Consider the following 15627-nt stretch of genomic DNA (forward strand, 5'->3'; position numbering starts at 1 on the left):
GCTTTACAAACTCCTGCTAATGAAGAAAGAGGTAAGAAGTGAGACCGAGAAGACTCCACACCTGCTAGTGGGTCTACACAACAACCTGAAGCCAAGAGGCAAAGAGTTGATCCTCCAGTTGAGGAGGAAATTAGTGAAGAGCTCCTAGAAAGTCCAAGGAGAGAAAGGGAAGCAAGCCAGCAGACACCTACTGGCTCTTTCCAGCAAGAGCAAGAGAGGCAGCATGGCATGGAGGTATCCTCCTCAACACAACAAAGCAAGCGGCCACCTGGTATCAAAACTGCTTTCATGGAAATCAAGGCTCAAAATGAACTGTTAAGAGTATAGTTATATGATCAGTTCCTCAAGGCAACACCTGCCAAACAACAAAGATTGATGGCAGCTTATGATTTCAAAGAAGAAAAAATGATTCTTAGCCATTTCAAGCCGAAGATACAACAGCCACAGTCAGCTGCAGATTATGTGAAGACAAATTTAGAGGTCCTTGCCAAGGACATTCACCCCATGGATCAAATAGAATTGCACAAGCAAACAGGTGAGATGGTCTATGCCACTCTAGCAGATAAGGCCATGCTGGCCCATGAATTGAAGGAATCTTTGAAGAATACAAATACTCAACTAGATTTGGAAAGAATGTCCTTGTCGGCCAAAGATAACAGAATAAAAACATTGGAGGACATTATTGTGGATCTAGGACATGATCCTAAGGATCCTAAGGGTGTCAGAGCCCTTATGAAGAAAAAAGAAGATGATATTGCTGCCCTTAGAAAATAATTGGGGTTGCCTTCTACTATGCACCCTCAAACTGCAGAGCTGGTACAAGAAAAAGATGCTGAGGATACAATGGATCTACTGATGAGAATGAACCAAAGAATAATTCAGATGGAGAAAGAATTAGAAAGAACAATCCAAGGCAAGCAGGGAGAGTTGACCTCCCAGCCACCTCAAACAGGTCCAACTGATGTCCCTGTTCCTCCTACACAAGCAGCAGCAATCCCTCTAGTCATCCCAACAACTACAGCAGCAACAACTACAACAACACCTGAATCTAGCATGAGCATGGATGAAATGATGAAAGCAGTTAAAGAGCTAGAACTTCAGGCAACAGAGGTAAAAGAGGCCAAAGAAAAGTTGGCCAAACTGGAAGTAAGCTACGATAAGTCCAAGGTGACAGTAGCTGAAAAAACAAGGGAAATTAAGGCCTTGAACGACAAAATAAAGGCCTTGGAGAAGGAGTTGAATTTGGAAAAGACTCTAGCTGAAATAAAAAAGATTTTGTGGGCCAAAATTGGCCAATCAATCACTGGACAATGGAAATCGATCCAAACCATGCATGAATAGATAGAATTAATAGGCCTAGCTCAATTTGAGAATCAAAGGGCTAGAGGAGCATTGGGAAATATGCCTGAACAGGCTAGTAAAATGATTCATTTCCTAAACACTCATACCAAAGAAGAGTTGGCAGCATTAGACATCAGTAACATGACAGATACAGTTCTGACAACAAAAAAGGTGCTGACCCTAAGAAATTTTGTCCAAAGTTTAGAAAGAAAGTGTTAGGAAATGCATGCAGAAGTAGATGATTTTAAGCTAAAGCTTGCAGCATTGCAGAGCAGAGGATTTCCCAGCCTATTGACCAGCGCTGGAAGATTGCTGACCTGTGAGCAGTATGCCACCAGGATGAATAATTTTATTTCAAATCAGATTACAGCATCAACGAGTACCTCAGAGGAAATAGGGCCTCCATCTGGGTAGAGCCTTTATGACAAGCTGGAAAACTTAATTTACATTGAGCATGAGATCAATCACTTGTTTGAGGTCCCACCCAATTTTTACAGATATACCGAGGTAGATGAGACATTACTAAAGATACAAAGACATCAACTGCCTAAAGAGGATTGGTGGCAGGCAATGCTGGAAATTTTGCCCAGGTGATTTCAGTCTTTTTCCTCTTCTTTCAGCTTAATATTTTGGTCAGCTACAGGTCATCTATAGGTCAGAAGAGTTGAGTACGTAGGCACTGAACAGAGCATGAAGACAATAGGCAGAGTAGGTCAAAATAGTGACTCAGCAAATCACTGGGACAACAGGCCCAAAAAACACAAATTAAAAGCGCAGCCTCAGCTGACTTAATTGATCCCAAAAGTCTCAATTTTCTGACAAAATGGACAGCTAGCAAGCTAATACTTACTGCAACATTTAATGCTTCATTTACTTCCTTGGAAGAGTTGGTGATGTAATTTATTGCATGAAGACTCATCATCTAGATATTTTATATCTCATTTTTGTATATATACCTCCCCACAGAATGTATTTGGGGTTGGTGATTTTCTCTCGAAGACACTGAGCTGTAAATTTTCAGACTTTCTAATACAAATGGCTGGTGAAGTTCATGGTCTCTACACTGTCTGGATGTGAAAGTAATGAACTGCATTCTGCTACAGAATTCCTGTGTCGTTTAATGGAACAATAAGTTTTCCTAAACCGTGTTTTGTCTTTTCTGTGTTTACAAGTTTCATATATGTTTCATGATCTTAGAAATAGGGAAGAAGAATAGCTCAGGACGTGTTTGAATACACCCTGTGCTCAATCTCTGTTTCTAACTATGTTTTCTTCAGAAATGGTCATAAATATGAATTCTTAATTGCTCATGTTTGCACTAATTCCCTCATTATGAATGCTGTTTAGGAATTCTTAATTGCTCCTAGATAATATTCTCACACTTTCCCTCTATCAACATAGTGAAAGATCCTTGACCGCCTTTCATTCCCTGATTTCATGCCATCGATTCCCAGATTTAAAGAATTGTTCCATAGATGCCTGTCTGGATCTGTAGCAGTACCTTTTCCCTAAGAAATACTTTTAGCAGTACACCATCATTGACTCCATTGCCCAATAGTCTAGACTGTTCTGAGATTGCATACCAGTTCTGCCTAAAATCATCATCCAACCAAATTTAAAACAAAACCCTGTACATCATAACTAGCCTAAAATTACTCCAAAAGGAAGCTAAAATACAAAGAGAGAGCCCTCTCTGGTTGCAGGTAGGTTAGGACCTGCAGCTAAAATATTGGTTAGTGGTTACCTCGGCCGTATTCCCTTAGGAGCCAGGAACAACCTGAGTGATAACATCATTGGCGACTCCGCTGGGGAAGAACGGATTTTTGCAATTGCTGTCTATTCCTTAAAACTACAGATGAAGCTTGAATGTCATCCAGGAAGCCTTTGAAACTATTCTTGCTCTGCATTTACAGGATCAAATAAAAACTACTTCAGTCAATATTCATTCTAGTTTTAAGCTGTAACCAACTGTTCCAAAATTTGACCAATTTATTTCTAATCTAAAACATTCTCAGAAAATACCAAAAACAGGTTTAGAAGCTGGCTCCAATGAAAAAAACTCGGTATACCAGGTCAAAACCTGACCCAGATCCTCCAGCTGTTTTTGACAATCCCAACTTAATCCCAAAGATCCTTAGGAAACAAGAGGAATAAGAAGATTTTGCTGATGCAAGCCCTGAAATAGTTCAGCAAAACTATTCCAACCCGTGCTAAACCTTCAGTCCGTCCTCACATTGCTCCTTCTTCTCCTTCTTCCTCATCCACCTCCCAAAGCACTTTCTCTGCACCTCCATCCACAACACATGTTTCTGCTACTATCCTTGCTATCCCAACTGTTCCATTCCTTCCTGTTGTCCCATTTATCCCTGGCAATATGGCAAATCGTTATGCCCCTTTATAGCTACCTGCAAATCCAGGGGCTATGCCTCAAGATTATCAAAGTAAGATCACATATTTTGATGGAACTGGCTCTTATACAGCCTAGAAACACACTAAGAAAACATAGGACTATTTTGAGAATTATGTGATAGATGATGATGATGTCAGAATGAAAATTTTTGTCCAAAGTCTAACAGGTGAAGTAAGAACTTGGCTTAGAGCACTAGCTGCAAATTCCATAGCCAATCCAGATGCCCTTTACCAAACCTTCCTCAACAGATGGGAAAAGAAGAAAGATCCACTGCATATCCTATTAGAGTATGATAGTATAAAAATAGGTCCACAAGAAACTGTCCTAGACTATTGTACTAGATTCAACAATGTTTATAATGCCATTCCTCAAAACCTTAGACCTCCACCTGATTTAGCTTTGATAAAATTCCCTGATGGATTTGATTCTGACATGGCATACCAATTGAGGGAAAGAGCCTATCAAACCTTAGCAGACATGCAGAATATAGCTGCCAGTGTGGAGGCAAACCTCATTGCTAAACGAAACTGAGCAAAAGCTGAAAGAAAAACAACTTTTAAAGAAGAACCTTCAGCATTTGAACAAAAAATGGATGCAATTGTCAAAGGTATGGACAGACTTGGAGATAGAGTAGAAACCATTGAAAGAAAATCATCATGGGAAGGTCAACCAAGTACTGCAAGAAACCCAAAATTTAGAAAGAATCAAAATCCAAATGTTGGGAGGGCTGGCCTTGATTAGAACATCAGACCTCCGTTTCAAGAAAACTATGCCGAAGCCTCAACATCTAGTGAACCAACAGAGGACCCTCACATCAACTTGATGGGTTTGGATAGTGAACACCAAGTCTTTCTAACACAAGAAGATCAAGAGGCCCATAATTTCAATCAATTTCAAACCAAATCAGGAGAGTCATTTGATTTTAGAGAATGCTATGATGCAGTAGTCTATGAGGTTCATAAACAGTACAAATTAAGAAGTAGAACCATAGATGTGCCTGAAACTACCAAGCTCAAGGATACCAAGCAGCCAAAGAAAGTAAAAGATGAAGCTGTGCTCACAGAACCCTTTGATAAAACAGACCCAAACCCAAGAGAAGTTACTGTGGAAGATGTATCAAATGTATAGCCCACTAAAAATCTGACATTTACATGCCCTCCCACAAAAGGAAATTCAAACAGGATTCCTGAAAATATTTCCAAAACAGAGGTACCTCAAAACAACATTCAAAATCAAGAGAAGATCACTGAAGATTCAGCCAAAAAAGAAAAGTCTGCTGGTCACAACACAAGAACTCAAATGGAGAAACCCTTCAATCTAGAAGTAGAAATTGGTAAGCTGAAAATAGCCATTCCTCTCTCTAATTTGGCCAAACATGAAGTGTATAGACAACAAATCAATAGGTCACTCCAAATACCAGAGAATAGGGATGCTGTCAATGTTTTAGATGATCAGCCTGAATTACTCTTTGGTCCTGAAGTTAATGGTAAAGCAGGAAATGGAGGATTTCCACGTTTTTATGTCAGTTTAAACATTCATGACAAGGTGTTACACAATGCAATGTTTGATTCAGGAGCTTCCCATAACCTAATGCCTAAATATGTGATGGAAAAACTAGACCTAGATATCACAAGACCATACAAAGATTTGTTTTCATTTGATTCCAGCCAAGTTAGGTGTCTAGGCCTAATCAAAGATTTGTGTGTCTCCTTGGTCCAATACCCAACCAAAACAATTCTGATGGATGTGGTGGTAGCTGATATTCCACCCAAGTACGGTATACTTTTATCAAGATCTTGGGGGGCCAAACTCCAAGGATATTTGCAATTAGACATGTCCTATGCCACTATTTCGGTCTTTGGACAGCCAAAGAGATTGTCCCATGAAACACTAATGAAATATGTGGCTAGCAGTCAAGAAAAGCCCCAAAACTTCCCCATCTATTCAATACATTCCGATATGGATTCATTCATTTTATATAATGCTGACATGTGTCCCAAAACTGAAGTCAAAGTCCTGATAAAAGCACAACCAGAGGGTATGAATGAACAATCTAATACTCAAGATCAAAAAACTGTTGTTATGATTGATGTAGTAAAGGGAAATGATACATCAAATGACATACAAGATCCAAATCTGCCAATTGAACAAACTTCTAAAACTTTTAAGACAAGTCATAACCAAGAAATCTTATGGTACTTAGAGTTTGATGGCTCTATCAATAAGTTAGGAGCAGGGGTAGGGGTTTGGGTACACAATGTGCAAAATACCATGCAGAAGGTCATGCATATAGATTAAATTTCAGATGCACAAACAATATGGCCGAGTATGAAGCCCTTTTGTTGGGACTCAAACTCATCAAAAATCTAGGTGCAACCAAAGTCTCAATTCTAGGGGATTCATATATGATCATACAACAGATAAAGGGAAATTTTGTCACAAATGATCCTAGGTTGAGGGCTTACAGAGGGGCAGCCATTGAAATACTTAACACCTTCTTAGAATCTCAGTAACCAAAATTCCTAGAAAGTACAATTTACATGCACATAGCTTGGCAACCTTTGCTAGTACTTGCAAGCTACCATTTGAGCCTAACCACCACTTCACTACCAAAATCAAACATAGACCTGCTATCCCTGATAATGTAAAAAATTAGCAGATCTTTGAAAATGACACACAGATAAATAACTTCCTGACTTTGAAGCAGGAATTCTCTAACATTAACATTGATACCAGCACTGTGGATGACCAACAATAGATAGACAAAATTGAACAAAATATATCAGCTGAAACAACAAATCTGATCTTGCATCCAACTACTTTTGATGACAGAAATTTACAAGAACTGAAGAAAACAGACCTTGATGAATTAGCTGAGGTAGAAGCTGAAGTAATTGAACTAAAAGACAATTTTCTGCCCACAGGCTTGACTCCTTTGGAGGATTTATTCGATTCAAATGACATCTCAAGGAAGCCAAAAATGCAACCACTGAATGCTGAAATTGAGGACTGCAACATTGGAACCTCAGAAAATCCCAAAATGGTAAAACTCTCCAAAGCCTTGCCTGCTGATCAGAAATTGAAATATATAGACTTGTTTAAGGAATTCCAAGATGTGTTTGCCTGGAGTTATGAGGACCTCAAATCTTATGATACTTCAGTCATCCAACATACTATACCTCTGAAAGAGAATCAAAAACCTTTTAAACAAAAGCTTAGAAGAGTGAATCCTGTCCTTCTCCCTCTGATTGAAAAAGAAGTTAAACGAATGTATGAGGTAGGAATCATTGCTCCAATCAGGTTCTCAGAGTGGATCTCAAATCTAGTGCCTACTAGGAAGAAAACGGGAGAGATAAGACTGTGTGTTGACTTAAGAAACTTGAATAAAGTCTCTCTCAAAGACCATTACCCTTTACCAAAAATGGACCATATCTTACAAAGGGTAGTGGGAGCTTCCAGAATTTCATTGTTAGATGGATTCTCAGGATTCAATCAGATCTTAGTGCACCCGGATGATCAAGACAAAACTGCCTTTACAACACCATGGGGAACCTTTAAATATGTCAAAATGCCTTTTGGACTCAAAAATGCAGGGGCCACTTTTCAAAGAGCAATGGATATAGCCTTTGCTAAAGAGATTCATGATTTCTTAGTCATATACCTAGATGATCTCACTGCTTTCTCAAAATCAGACCAAGAACATTTAGAACATCTCAGACAAGTGTTCATAATTTGTAGGAAATATGGCATATCATTGAATCCAAAGAAATCACTGTTTGGCCTAGAAGAAGGCAAACTCCTAGGTCACATAATCTCAAAAGATGGCATTAGGATTGACTCGGACAGAATTCAAGCTATCCTTCAAGTGCCTCATCCAAGGAACATCAAAGAACTGCAAGCGTTTTTGGGAAAGATCAATTTCCTAAGAAGGTTTATTCCCAATTTGGCTGAGTTAATAAGACTGTTAAATAATATGCTGAAGAAGGATTCTAAAGTCAAATGGACCATAGAAGCTAAACAAGCCTTCGAGGACATCAAAAGAGCTTTGACAAACACACCAGTCCTCACAAGTCCTAGGTTTGATAGAGATTTCATCATTTTTTCATTTGCCTCTGAACATACAATTGTTGTTGTCCTATTGCAAAAACATGACCAAGGATGCGAGAAGCCAATTGCTTTCTTTAGCAAAGCCCTTAGAGATGCTCCCTTAAAATATCAAATCATGGAAAAACAAGCATATGCCCTTGTAAAAGCCATCAAGGATTTCAGAGTTTACATTTTATACTCACATGTGATAGCCTATGTTCCAAATGCAGTGGTCAAGGACATTTTAACTCAAGAAGGAATTGAAGGCAAGAGGGGCAAATGGATAGCCAACATCTTAGAATATGACATTGAGATCAAGCCTACAAAACTGATAAAAGGACAAGGACTAGCCAAACTAATGACTGAAACCAATTTCCAAGCCCTTGATATCAATGAACTAGACAACGAAGAGGAGATGGCGACTCCACATATTAATCAAGACTTTTTACAATCACCCTGGTATGCTGACATATGTTTTACATTGTTAAACCTGCAAGCTCCTCCAGGGTTGTCCAGGACAAAAAAGAGATTCTTGAAAATGAAAGCATCAAAGTTTTGTATTATAGACAGTGCCTTGTTTTGGAAAAATCATGAAGGTATTTTTCTTAATTGCCTAACATTGGATGAAACTGACAATGTACTCAAGGAATTTCATGCAGGGGACTGTGGAGGACACTTATACTGGAAATCAACAGCTGATAAAATCCTAAGGGCTGGATTTTATTGGCCCTCCCTATTTACTGATGTGAAAAAATTTGTAATGTCTTGCCACAAATGCTAGATCTTTGAAGGCAAGAGAAAGCTGTTACCTTTACCCCTCAAACCTATTTCAACTGAAAGACCATTCCAACAATGGGGTTTAGACTTCATTGGTGAAATCTACCCTTCATCTTTTGGCCAACATAGGTGGATTTTGACTGCCACAAATTACTTCACCAAATTGATAGAAGCCATCCTTTGTAGGCAAGCCAATGATTCTGTTATCATGCAATTCTTAGAAACCAACATCTTGTCAAGTTTTGGCTGTCCAGAAAAAATTATTAAAGACAATGCTGCTGCATTCAAATCCAAAAGAATCATCAAATTTTGCCACAAATACCACATGACCTTGTGCCATTCCACAACCTATTACCCTCAAGGCAATGGCCTAGCTGAGTCATCCAACAAAAGCCTCATCAAAATCATTAAAAAGGTCTTGGAGGAGAATAAAAAGAATTGGCATAAAAAGCTTGTGAATGCACTATGGGCAGACAGATTGACCACTAAAAGATCTATTGGTACAAGTCCATATGAATTGGTTTATGGAATGGAGGCAAGGTTCCCTTCATCTTTGGGAATCCCTGTGATCAAGTTACTACAAGATATACAAGCAGAGCCTAATGATATTCAGAGAAGAATCAATCAAACGATTCACTTGCAGCAGACAAGAGAAGAAGTATATCATAGAACCCAGGTTCTACAAGATAAAATCAAGAAGATCTTTGATAAAAGAACAAAAGCTGAAGATTTCTTCATGGGAAACAAAGTGCTGAAATGGGATTCTAGAAGAGAGGAAAAAGGAAAGCATGGCAAATTTGATTTCCTATGGAAGGGACCTTATGTTATTCATGTTGTACAGGGTAATAGCACCTATTTTTTGAAAAGCTTGGATGGCACAAATACTAAAGAAGGCCCGATCAATGGAAGAATGATAAAAAATTATTTTGATCCCCTTTGATCAGTATAACACAGCTGTATATTATACATTAATATTTGTATTTCCAGCAGTTTTATTTACAGTAGTTAGATAAGGAATCAAGTGTAGCAAATTTTGAAGTGAAATCAGGAGATTACACCACTTTGGATGTATATTTTGAGTCCACCACAAGAAATCAAGAAAAGGACTTGGGAAGTATGAAGATGATGACAAGCACTCACAGAAACCAGCAAGAAGTAGAGCTGTAATTTCAGGCAGATCAACTCAAAAAAGGTACTGCATACAAGTTACAAGGATTCATATCAGTGGTCTCCAAGAAAAGGATGTTTCAGACTGCAACAAGAATTGAAAAATAAGGCAATCTGACCTACTGTTCTTGGCTTTTCACCAGGAAAAGCCATCCCCAAGTGGAGCCACTGTTAGGTTCCTATACCAATAGGTTTCATTTTTCATGATTGACAGTGGGAGTGCCAAATATGTTCATCTTTGATGCTGCAAAGGTTCCATATTTTGTATACATATAGATGTGTCAGTATTGTTCTTTATCACAATTGATGGGTGGCCCAACAGTTCAGTCTGGACCATGCCATGCTTAAATTGCTGTTGTAGAATAGAGAAAGAGCATCTGTCCAAACAGTTCAAGCTTGGCAGATCAGTAGCTAGGTAGAGAAAGTAAGGAGCCCAACTGCTTAATCTGGGCCCTTGGAAGAGATAAGGGTAGATTTAGATAGGAGGGTAGTCGAAAGAAAAGAGGATAATCAGGGTTTGAAAGTCTAAGTGCACCCATTCAAAAGGAAAAAAAAAAATGCTAGGTGCATTAGGCTGGGTAGGTAGTTTGAGGTTGCAGAAGCAAGGTTTTGGTCACTTATGGTACTGTCAAGGAGAGCTCATCTCATCAGTGACAGAAATGTCAAAGCAGTTGGCTGATTACACAACTTTGGAAGTATGTCTAATTTCCCTTCACTCCCCCTAAAAGTCTTTTACTAACACCCCTTGAGGACCTTGGGATCTCCCCAACCAGTCCTGTTTTCACTTCACTTTTGTAAAATATCAAATCGATTTTTGGCTTTCCTCAATGAAAAGAAGCCACATTTCTTGTGTAAAAGTCATTTCTCCACATCCCATTCACTCCTATGCCTAAGTTTCATTTCATAAACTTAGCCTCTCCCCTACACTTTCACTCCAAAAAATCATATTAACTTCTAATTTTATTATATAGCTCCCTAACCTATGTCCCCACCCCTACTTCTACAAAAAATCATATAAAAACCTCAAAAAATACTAAATATCCTACCCTATAGCACTATAGCTATGTAACATAGTCTTGGGAGATATTAGTCCATTTGGGACTAATATGAACCCTTCCGCGTCCTAACCTAGAATTAATTTAACCTCTGGTTAAATTAATAGCCGTTCCCCCTCGCTCATAAGCCTTGTTATTATACCCTCCACGTTCATTTTTCAAAAGTTTGGTGTTTAAATGTTTATTTAAAAATTAGACTACCCACACGCCCAACCCTAAACCCACTTACCTAAGGTCTAACCTTACCACATATATTACGCATTAAAATAAGCGGGTCCCGCTCCAAAAGTTGCACGTCGCTCTGTTTCCCCCGTCCGCCATCCGATGTCCCAAGCCGCAGATCTAACAGTGGGCGGTCATTTTCATTTCCCGATCCACCGGAGGTTAGCGTCCGGGGGATGGGCGGTTTCCCTGCCGTACCCTCGCCACGCGTCATCCTCCCGGCGTGTTCGGAGGCCCCCTCCTTGATACCGCTTATGCCCAAAGGTGGTGCGGGATGAAACCGGAAACCGCCATCCGCTAGTGATGTCAGCACCACGTCGCCATGACGTCACCTCAACGTCGACCCGCTGCTACCTTGTGTCGCCGCCACCTCATCTGCTTGCATTCCCGTCCCGTCACCGTGTCCTCTACTGCATCAGCATCCTCGTCAGCAGCCACGTCACCCTGCCGTACCCCTACCCGTCGGATGACGTCATGCTGACGTCATCCCAAAAAGTGCCAAAAGCGCCAAAGTCCCAAATTTTTATAAAAAACACGCGAATTCGACTGTTTTAGTTCATTTTTATTGGTCGAGTTGGGTGTGCTGTGCATGCTATTTTATGTCATTTTGCCTCCAAAGTTCAAATTCAACCAATTGAGCCACTGCCGCTTGCGATTTCGCCTCCATTTCTTGCCATTGTACCAGCTCGACCACCCTCGGCGACTAAAAACCAGGTATTTGCCTAATTTTCATCTGTTTACCCTTGTTCTTGCCATTTTCTCCTTTTCACTTGCTTAAATACCTGCAAATCCCCAAATTAAAGTCACTCATGTACCCAAATGCTACCTAAATTCACTGATAAATCTCCAGCTCAAAAGAAACTGTGTAAACCTGCGCCCACTTACAATTTCACCATTGAAAGCCATTTTTAAGCGCGTATTCCTACCAAGAACTTCATAACAGCTTAGCATTATCCCCTTTTTGCCACATTCCACCGCAAAAGACTTCAGTAATTGGGCTGAAATAATCCCCATTCCTTCTGCAATTTGCTCTCACAGTCTTTCAATCCAGAGAATTTATCAAAGAGAAAAAAAGCCTTATCCAAACTTTGCAAAGTTTGCCTTTTCCATTATAGTTATAGATTTTGAAGGCTATTGCCTCATTTGAACTCATTGTGCAACTCATTTGAAAATCCTCAGAAGTAGTTATCCTCAGTCTGTTACTTATCTAAACTTTGTTCCAAGCTCAAGCTCAGAAAGACTTTAAAAATGGCCACTCCAACAGCTCTAAACATCACTCCTATGAACCCACCAAACAAAGAGCTTGAAGCAATGCCCCTAGCTGATAAAGATTACCTCATTCAAGATTTGGTTGGGGACAGGAATCTCTTGCAGACCTTTTGCCAGTTGAGAAACAATTTTTTAAACAATTGTGACATGTATGGCATATGGGAGTCTAATTTGCCTCTTTACTTCCTCCCCTCCATCTACTATTTTACCATTGACTTCAGGACCAAAAATCAAATCTAGTTGGTCATCTAAAACATTGACTGCATCCCTATTCTTTGTTATTTGAAGTGACATGTTGATTTGCTCCCTATAAACTTCATGTTTAGCCAATTCAGAGAGAGGAATAACTATTTTCAGCTTGCCTATTTCTATTTCTAAGTTAAAATGTTTCCCTATCTGAATTTTTGTATTGTGGACAACAAACTTTTCCTTTTCTACTGAATTTTCAGTGATTTTCTCTTCATCAGGGGTGTTGTTTTGAGATACATTTGATTTAAAAAAAAATTCAGGAGAACAGTTTAGGTTTTCTTTTGAAGCATGGGATGTGCATGGCTGATTTTTTGAGGTTGTAGGTCTGATATGTCTTCCACAGTGACTTCCTTTGAGTCTGAGTTTGTTTTAGTAGAGGGTTCTATCAGGACAACTTTATCTTTTGTTTTCTTTGTCTGCTTAATATCTTTCAGCTTGGCCGGTTCAGGAACATCTATGGTTCTGCTTCTTAATTTGTACTGTTTATGAACCTCATAGTCTGCTGCATCATAGCCTTCCCTGAAATCAAATGACTCTCCGGATTTATTTTGAAATTGATTGAAATTATGAGCTTCTTGGTCATCTTGGGTTAGAAAAATTTGTTGCTCACTGTTTAACCCCATTAGGTTGATTTGGGTGTCCTCTACTGGCTCACTAGAGGTTGAGGCCTCGGCATAATTCTCTTGAAATGGAGGTCTGATGTTCTGGTCAGGGCCAGCCCTTCCAACATTTGGATTCTGATTTTTTCTAAAGTTTGGGTTTCTTGCAGTATTACTTGGTTTACCTTCCTAAGATGATTTCCTTTCGATGGTTTCCACTCTATCTCCAAGTATGTCCATACCTTTGATGATTGCATCTAGTTTTTGTTCAAATGCTGAAGGCTCTTCTTTGAAAGTTGTTCTTCTTTCAGCTCTTGCCAGATTTCGTTTAGCAATCAGGTTTGCCTCCACACTAACAACTATATTTTTCATGTCTGCTAAGCTTGGAGGGGCTCTTTCCCTCAGTTGGTATGCCATGTCAGAATCAAATCCATCAGGGAATTTGATCAAAGCTAAATCAGGTGTGGGTCTAAGGTTTTGAGGAATAGCATTGTAAACATTGTTGAACCTAGCACAATAGTCTTGGACAGTTTCTTGTGGGCCTCTTTTCAGATTGTCATATTCCGTTAAAATGTGTAGAGGGTCTTTGTTCTTTTCCCATTTGTTTAGGAAGGATTGATAAAGAGCTTCTGAATCAGCTATTGAATTTGCAGCAAGTGCTCTAAACCAAATCCTTACATCACCAGTTAGACTTTGGACAAAGATCTTCATTCTCACATCATCATCATCAATTTCATTGTTCTCAAAATAGTCTTGCATTTTCTTGGTGTGTTGTTGGGCTGTATACGAGCCAGTACCATCAAAATATGTGATTTTACTCTGATAATCCTCAGGCATAGCCCCTAGATTTCCAGGTAACTGTAGAGGAGCATAACGGTTTGCCATATTCACAGGAATAAATGGGATAACAGGAAGAAATAAAACAGCTGGAACAACGGGGACACCAGTGGAAATTTGTGCAGTAGATGGGGGAGTAGAGAGGATACTTTGAGGTGTGGATGAGGAACTAGGAGAGGTTGTAGTACTAACGGAAAGGACTGCTGCTCTCCCATAAATAAGCTCAGATTTAGCAGGGTTTTGTTGAAGTATATCAATGTCCAAATCAGCAGATTTTTCTAGATTTTCTTGTTTCCTAAGAGTTTTAGAGATTAAATTAGGATTTTCAAAAACAGCTGGAGGATCTGGATCAGGATTTGACCTGGTGTACCGACTTTTCTTCTTTGGAGCCATCTTCTGACTTTTTGTTTTTGGTATTTTCTGGGAATGTTTTTTAAAGATCACAATCTTTTTTGACAATTTTCTGAATGGAGTTCTTTTGAAATATGGGAAAGTTTGGGCTTCCCTTTAGATATGTTAAATCACAGAAACTGATCAAATCTTTGGGACAACTGTTTAAATCCTAAAACTAGTCTGGAGATTGACTGAAGCAGCGTTTATTTACTCCTGTAAATGCACAACAAAAACAGTTTCAAAGGCTACCTGGCTAACTTTAGGCTCCATTTGTAGTTTTAGAAAATAGACAACAGTAACAAACAGTCATTCAGATCCCCAGTGGAGTCACCAATGATGTTATCACTCAAGTTGTTCCCTGCCTCCTGAAGGGAATACGACCGAGGTAACCACTAACCAATCTTGTAGCTGCAAATTCTAGCCAATCTGTAACCAGAGAGGGCTCTGTCTTTGTAATTTAGCTTTGTTTTGAAAATTTTTAGGCTAGTTATGATGCACAGAGTTTGGTTTTTTAGTTTGTTGGATGGTGATCTTAAATAGAGTAGGGATGCAAGTCCAAAACAGTTTATACTATTGGGCAATGGAGTCAATGATGGTGTACTGCTGAAAGTGTTTCTTGGGTAAATGGTAATGCTACAGAGCAAGATAGGCAGTTATGGAACAATTTTCAAATCTGGAAATTGATGGAATGAAGTCAGGAAATGAAAGGCAATCAAGAATCTTTCATTATGCTGGCAGAGGGAAAGTGCATGAATATTATCAAGGAGCAATAAAGAATTCCTAGGTAATATTCAAAGTGAAAGAATCAGAGCAAACATGAGCAGCTAAGAATTCATATTTATGACTAATTCTGAAGAAAACATAATTAATAGCAGAGATTGAACACAAGGTGCATTTAAACAAATCCTGGGCTATTCTTCTTCTCTGTTACCAAGATTATGGAACATATATGAAATTTGCAAACACAGAAAACATAAAACACAGTTTAGAATAAATTATTGATCCATCGAATGACACATGAATTCTGTAGCAAGTACCAGAACACCAAATCCACATCCAGACGGTCAGCAACAGTGAACTTCAACAAATTTTGTATTAAAACAGTCTCAGAATTTACAGCGCAATCCAGAGAGAAAATCACCAACCCCAAATGCATCTTATGGGGAGGTCTTTATACAAAAATGAGATACAAAATATCTTATAGATAAGTCTTCATGCAATA

The sequence above is a fragment of the Pinus tabuliformis genome, chromosome 1_2, assembly GCF_031772625.1.
Source record: "Pinus tabuliformis cultivar Carrire ecotype Pingquan chromosome 1_2, CPIR1, whole genome shotgun sequence".
NCBI lineage: Eukaryota > Viridiplantae > Streptophyta > Pinopsida > Pinales > Pinaceae > Pinus > Pinus tabuliformis.